Source organism: Leopardus geoffroyi, chromosome B2 (assembly GCF_018350155.1).
Source record: "Leopardus geoffroyi isolate Oge1 chromosome B2, O.geoffroyi_Oge1_pat1.0, whole genome shotgun sequence".
Classification (NCBI taxonomy): domain Eukaryota; kingdom Metazoa; phylum Chordata; class Mammalia; order Carnivora; family Felidae; genus Leopardus; species Leopardus geoffroyi.
The window spans coordinates 92,864,470-92,872,580 of record NC_059332.1 but is presented as its reverse complement, the minus strand read 5'-3'; the positions used below and the strand labels follow the sequence as shown (position 1 = coordinate 92,872,580).

At 36.3% G+C, this 8,111-nt stretch overlaps 1 pseudogene; it reads left to right on the top strand.

The window, feature by feature from the left end:
- Positions 1–6,376: 6,376 nt before the first annotated feature.
- On the top strand, positions 6,377–7,503 carry LOC123609785 (annotated as a pseudogene).
- Positions 7,504–8,111: the final 608 nt, after the last annotated feature.

Sequence of the window (8,111 nt, the reverse complement as noted above, 5' to 3'; positions counted from 1 at the left end):
TTACTTTAATGTCAGATTCAATTTAATTATGAGATATTCTGTGATGATTGAAATATTTCACATTAATAACAAACCTGTCTCCCATAATAAAAATATAAAGATTCCCCCAAAGCACAACTATAACAACCAGCTAATAGTTGTCTATACTGTGTAAAAAAAAGGGAAAAAAATTATTCTCTTTGTTCACATAAAATTTACTTTTTATTTCTTTATAATTTTGTACATATATATATTTAATACCTTCAATAGCTCTGATGGCAATATTTAAAAAAATAATTCATAAATGTATGGAGCGACATTGCTAAATTGTAGTAATTGAATGTAGTAATAGCAAACCAAAAATCATTTAAGACACAGAAACTTCAAACATTGCTAGACGCAGAGGGAGCTAAGCCAGAAAATGTTTAAAAAAAAAAAAGCATTGTAAGTGAGTAGAAGTGCAGGTTACCCCTTTTGGCATTAAGTGCTTTGAAACTCAACATCAAAAACTATAATATCAATCAAGCAGGGCTTCTTTTTCCTATAGATTTTTCTTATAATTTATAATTTATATATGTGTATGTATATATACTTATACATTTTTACAGTTACCTTTTGCTAACCAAAGTGTAGTAAATTATTTTTTTTTTGTATTGTCTTCAAATTTAAACCATATTTACACCATGGCTGAAAACCTCCACAGAGATTTCTCTGTGCTGTGTTCTGATACCTTAAGATGAATAAAGCAAAGTGATTTGACTTAATACTATATGCTTATACTGTGCTGAGTGCTCTTTATGTGTTAATTCATAAGATCCTCATCCATACTGCAATATTGTTAATATTCAGTTGGCCAAAATATATTTCTCATATGTATTTAGTCTTCATTACAATTCCTGGTTCACAGCTCCCAAAACCCTTGGAATCTTCTGAGTGATAAGAGCATGGGGAGCACTTTTTGTCTTTCGTTCAGGAAAACATTTCAGAGCGATAAAGGTGAAACGGGTGTGTGGTTATTCATAACAAGCCCCTAACACCAGTAAGCGTTTATGTTAATGAAGGTGACTTTTGGAAAGTTCCAAGGATGGGGGCTCGTTGCCAGGGAGACCATCTGTGAACTAAAGCGTTGAAAATTTCATTCCCACCTCCTGATTTCTAGAGAATAGGGAGGGGCTCGAGATAGAATCAACCACCAATGGCTAAGGTATTAATCAATCATCACTATGTAATGAAGCCTTCATAGAAATCCAAAAGTAGGGGGTTTATAGAACTTCCAGGTTTGGGGAACCAGAACGCTTCCATGTGCTACTGTGTCATGTCATAAACCCCAGGAAGATAGATTCTTCTTCATGTGAGACCTCACTCTATGTATTTCTTCATTTGAGTGTTGATTCCTGTCCTTTAATATTCGTTGTAGTAAATTAGTAATCTAATAAGTAAATGAGTTTCCTAAATTCTGTGAGCTGCTCTAGCAAACAAATCTAACCCAAGAAGGGGGGCTGTGGCAACTTCTGATTTATAACCACTTGGTCAGGAGTATGGGTAGCAACATGGACTTGTGATTGGCATCCTGACTTGAAGGGAGTTCTTGGATCTCTAATTTGTAGCCAGTTGGTCGCAAGCATAGGTAACAACCTGGATTTGGAACTGGCATCTGAAGTAGGGGCAGTCCTGTTTGCCCGAGGCCTTTACCTGCGGACTCTAATGCTAGTTCTAGGTAGATAAAGCCAGAATTAAGTTGAATGGAGGTGAACTGGTATCTAAGAATTCTTTGTTGGTGTGGGGAAACCCCTCTTCACACACTGGAATTGGGCCCAGGATTTCAAATGACTTACTCTTCCTATCTCTAACTAATTTTTGATCAACTTCTATGTGTGTAAGCTCTTATCATCTATAAATCAATTATAGTTACAGAGAATACTTATATAAGGATTTTTTTAAATGTATTGTGCAGCTATCTAATATTGATATAGGGGTAAAAACATAATTTAGAACCAAACCATTTATGGCCATTTTGATCTTAATTGATCAATTCATGCTGGCTGGAACTAACTCTCTGAACTGATTGTTTTACTTAATGTTGGCTTCTAAGAGTTGAAGATGGAACAATGCAACTTTTCCTACTTCCTTAATTCTAAGCAAAGGGGATTCCTGGAGTAGATGACAGCCATATTTTAATGAGTCTTTCACTACTGCAGTTATACAAAGAACTAAATAGAGTATGCAGAGATAAATTGCTCTCAATTATAGATAATTAAATATCAGGGAGGAGGCAAAGGAAGTGTCTCTAATAAAAGGAAAAAAGAAAACCCTAAGAGTCAGAGAATGGCAGAGAAATAGGAGAGAGGAGAAGCTTAGAGAAACCATGGTCTACATGAAAATTCTTTGTCTTTTGTTGTTGTTCCTGTCTATTAAATGTAAATATCTCTGTGTCCCTAACTTTCAGTAGAGTGTGCTACCATAGTCTGCTACATGGTCTTTATTCATCGGTTTGCTTTTGGTGGAATCTAAAGAAAAGCCATAGTCTCATTTTGGTAATGGAATTACCTGGAACACAAGACTTGCTCCAGATACAGATATAATATAAAAATCAAATTAACATTACAGAGTCATGAATTCTTGTGTATATGTGATAAAAAATAATAACAACAGCAAAACAAGCAAACAAAAATCAAAACAACAACAAAAAAAAAACATAACATCCTCAAATACCTTCCATACACCACCAGTCTCTGAAGAGATTAGGGAATTAAGACAATTAGGAATTTACAACAGGAATGAGGTGTGATTTAAAGTATCCAGTTTGGGGCACCTGGATGGCTTAGTTGGCTAAACTTCTAACTCTTGACTTGGTCTCAGGTCATGATTTCATAGTTCCTGAGATGGAGCCCCGCCTCCAGCTCTGCACTGATAGTGCTGCAGAGACTGCTTGAGATTCTCTGTCTGTCCATCTGTCCTTCTCTCTCTGCCCCTCCCCCACTTGCACTCTCACTCATGTGTGCACTCTCTCTCTCTCTCAAAAAAAAAATAACAACAAACTTTAAAGTATCTGTTTTTGAGTTATCAAAGGTAACTTCATTAGAAACATTGAAAATATATTATGTGTGTTATATATTTTACTGTTATCTACTATATTCAAAATACTGAATATGTTATAGTAGGTCAAAATTACATGGGGCTTTGCAGAGGCTTGATATGTGGTTTTATCTTTATACTGAGCACAATAGAAATCCCTTGAAGTAAGGTAAGCAGGGGACATTTGTATTTGACTTGAAGTTTTGACAGAGCACAGACTTAAACACTGATTTCAAGGAAAGTCAGACTGGCTCTGAGAGTGAAGCAAAGTATTATTATATTAGTTGAGGTTGAGAATAATAGAAGCTGAGACTACTTGGATGAAATTGCTAAATTTCCACTATACATAGGTGTGTGTTTATGTGTATGTATGTGTATCTGTGTGTAATGGGTGTAAAGACTGCTAGGTAGGAAGGATTGGTAGAATCAGTGGACATTTAGAAAAAAAAAGTACATGGAAATAAAACTTTAAAGATAACAGGGACTGGGGTGCCTGCGTGGCTCAGTAGGTTAAGCATCCGACTTCAGCTCAGGTCATGATCTCATAGTCCGTGAGTTCGAGCCCCGCGTCAGGCTCTGTGCTGACAGCTCAGAGCCTGGAGCCTGCTTCGGATTCTGTGTCTCCCTCTCTCTTTGTCCCTCCCCTGCTCATGCTCTGTCTCTCTCTGTCTCAAAAATAAAAAAAATAAAAATAAAATAAAAATAAATAAATAAAGATAACAGGGACTTCCAGTGAACGGATAAAACAACTGAGGTACATTCATATAGCGAATGCTATTCAGTGATAAACAGAAATAAACTATAAATCTTTACAAAAACTTGGATGATTCTTAAGTGCATATCATTAAGTGAAATAAGTCTGTATAGGGTATATTTTTATAATATCATTTACACATTTTGGAAAAGGTAAAAGTATTGAGACAGAAAATGTATCAATGGTTGTCCAGGGTTTTTAGAAGTGAGATTAAATAAATGAAGCACAAAAAAATTTTATTAGGGCAGTGAAACTATTCTGTGTGACATAAGGATAGTTATTAAAAGGCAAGATGTATTTTTTCATATTGAGTGTATTTTTATATGGAAAATGGTGAACATATGACATTATACATTTTCCCAAACCCTTAGAATCATACAGAACACAAAGTGAACCTTAATGTATGTGAATTTTAAAACATCAGTAGGAGATCAGGCAGTCCCACGATCCACAGGAAACTATATAAAAAGAATTTTGATGTTTTAAACAAGTGTGGAAAAGCTTCACTGGTGGGAGAAGACAAAAAGGTGCTGATCTAAGTCTTTGGGAATTACTGTTGTCTAACAGACTAGAGGCAAAAAGAGTGGGCAACACTGTACTTTAGATGATAAAGTAGCTTCTCATGGGGATATGGGTCAGCAACTTTAAAACCACTATAAATTAATATTGGCTTCTAACAATTTAAGTAAATGGATGTCTGATTGTTGCAGATAGGTTTCTAACTGTTGGGGTGGAAGTTTACAGATAAGCAACAAGAGGAGGCTAGAATGAATCAAGAGGTTATGGATTAAAATTGGAAACAACAGAATGAATGGTATTTGACTAAATATAGATAAAAATGGTTACATATAGAAATATTTATAAATACTTATATAACCACTGATTATAAAACACAAATATATTTCCTTGCTTTGTCAGATAAAAGCATCTGGAAACAAAGATACTCCAGTAGTACAAGCATAGTTAGTGCCCGTATATTAGTTTCTAATAACATTCTTCAATATGAGAACAAGAAATTTCTAGATAAATCAATTATTATAAGACCAGGGAAACAGACAAGTTGGGCCTGGATATCTTATAGTTCCAGAAAGTAGGAAAGTACTAAAACAAACAATAACAACCAAAAAAGGGACTATAATTTAGGAAAAAGTCAAAAGTATACAGGATCCAACAGAAAGAGAGCTCAATGGGAAAGTCAGAATTATTTAAGGAAAAAAAAAAAGATTGTATTGGATTATAACCTAGTGTAGAATATAAGTATCCATGAATTCATAATGATATAAACAAATGATTGAGTAATAAGTGAGAGAGAAGAGATAAATCTACTATGCAGAATAATTCCAAATAATTTATTCTCCACATTTATAGGCAATTGATGATACTGTCCCATTCAAGAAGGGGCTGCACATAAGTGACTTCCTTCCAAAAAGTAAAGTATGGAAAGAGAAGGAAAAGAGTAACATTACGGTGGAGAAACCTGAAAACACACTGTCAGGCAGTTAATCAAGTGTAACATCAACAGTGATAGGTCACTTTGATATTATGTATCCTCTATAAGTATGTACCACAGTAATGTAAGATGTTAATAACTGCTGAAAGTGGATGTGAGGTAGATGGTAACCCATATCATTTGGGTCCCAGATAACTTCCAGTACTTTAGCATGAAGTCTAATTGGATATAATTCATCCCTCTGTATTTCATAACCTTTATGCTTTTCTGTAGCCTTTGGATTAGGAGTGCCTCCTTCTCAAAGCCATTGTTTTCATGCCTGCACAGATTTCTTTTCTTCCTAATTTCCTCAGATATCTATTTCATCAAAATCTCTTCTATCTCCCATGTAGTCAACTAGTTTTTCTACTTACTATTTCTTCAATTTATAACATCATCCAAAGACATTTATCCAATAAAATAACCAAACAATAGCAATGATAAACACATATATTATCTCCACTTCTCATTTCCTTTTCATTGTGGTTGTCTTACTGCATTTTGCCTTTCCTGAAGAAAAAATGACAATGTTGTTGCCTTTGCCATCATTTGTCTCTAAAGTTCTAAGGTCAATGACCAATATATATATATTTTTTTTTATTTTAATTGCTCTGAGACTTATGGTACTGTTTCTATTCCCAACTTTAAACTCTTGTTCCTGTCACTTATTTGACATTATTTATTAATTCACCTTCATAATAATTGTGATGGTGGGTATAAAAATTAGGGCAGGGGGAGCCTGGGTGGCCCAGTCAGCTAAGCATCCAACTTTAGCTCAGGTCATGATCTCATGGTTGGGCTCGTGAGGTTGAGCCCTGTCTTGGGCTCTGTGCTGATAGCTCCGAGCCTGGAACCTGCTTTGGATTCTGTGTCTCCCTCTCTGTCTGCCTCTCCTTTGCTCACTCTCTCTCTGTCTCTCTCTCTTTCTCTTTCTCTCTCTCTCACACACACACACCAATAATAGACATTAAAAAAAAAAAAAAAAAACAACAACAACAACAAAAAAAAACTAACGTTTCTGCCCCTGGATGCTGCTGAGTAAGCATCGTTAAAGTCTCTCCCCTGCTCCAACTGCCGTCATGTCTAAGTCAGAGACTCCTAAAGATGCTGAACAGCTGTAGAAGTTTTTCATCAGAGGTTTGAGCTTTGAAGCAATCAATGAGAGTCTGAGGAGCGATTTTGAGCAATCGGGAGTGCTTATGGACAGTGTGGTAATGAGAGTTCCAAACGCCAAGTGCTCCAGAGGCTTTGGGTTTGTCACCTATGCCACTGTGGATGAGGTGGATGCAGCCATGAATGCAGGGCCACACAAGGTGGATGGAAGAGTTGTAGAACCAAAGAGGGCTGTCTCCAGAGAAGATTCTCAAAGACCTGGTGCCCACTTAACTATGAAAAAAAATTTTGAAGGTGGCATTAAAGAAGACACTGAAGAACATCATCTGAGAGAGTATTTTGAACAGTATGGGAAAACCGAAGTGATTGAAATCAAGACTGACCAAGGCAGTGGCAAAAGACAGGCTTTACTTTTGTAACATTTGATGACCATGAATTTGTAGACAAGACTATCATTCAAAAACACCATACTGTGAATGGCCACAACTGTGAAGTAAGGGAAGTTCTATCGAAGCAAGAGATGGCTGGTGCTTCATCCAGCCAAGGAGGTCAAAGTGGTTCTGGAAGCTTTGGTGGTGGCTTTGGAGGTGGTTTTGGTGGGAGTGACAACCTTGGTCGTGGAGGAAACATCAGTAGGCGAGGTGGCTTTGGTGGCAGTCAAGGTGGTGGTGAATAATGGTGGCAGTGGGGATGGCTATAACAGATTTGGTAATGATGGAAGCAACTTTGGAAGTGGTGAAGCTGTAATGATTTTCACAGTTACAACAATCAATCTTCAAATTTTGGACCCATTAAAGGAGGAAATTTTGGAGGCAGAAGCTCTGGCTCCTATGGTGGTGGAGACCAATACTTTGCCAAACCATAAAACCAAGGTGGTTATGGCAGTTCCAGCAGCAGCAGTAGCTATGGCAGTGACAGAAGATTTTAATTACCGACAGGAAACAAAGCTTAGGAGGAGAGGAGAGCCAGAGAAGTGACAGAGAAGGCACAGATTATAACACATTTGTCAACTCAGCCAAGCACAGTGGTGGCAGGGCCTAGCTGCTACAAAGAAGACATGTTTTAGACAAAACTCATGTGTATGGACAAAAAACTCGAGGGCTGAATTTGTGACTAATTGTATAACAGGGTTAGTTTCTGTTCAATGGAAAGTGTAAAGCATTCCAACAAAGGGTTTTAATGTAGATTTTTTTGCTCCCATGCTGTTGATTGCTAAATGTAATAGTCTGATCATGACTCTGAATAAATGTGCCTTTATAAATAAATAAATAAATAAATAAATAAATAAATAAATAAATAAATAATACAAATTTAAAAATCAGGGTAGGATAATAGAAAGTGATTAAACAGAATTTTAGAAAAGATGGTAAAAATATAATTCTCTCAGGGGTAAATTTGAGCAAAGATTAAGCCATACAATGATATGAAGATATGTGAGAGGGCTATTTAGGGCATACCATACAGGAGGTGCTAAAGTACTGAAGCAGGACCAAATCTGGAATAATCTAGCGATAAACAACAAGACGGCCAATGTTGTCAGGGTTCATGAGCTAGAGTCAGGCACAGGATAAAGGGACAAAAGATCAGAGAGATATAAAGGGACCAGATGATTGGTGGGACTTTACATGGCAGGAACATAATAGTTTATTGTATTTTGAATGTGATGGAGATAGAATTCTTTTAAAAGATAATCTAAGCTAT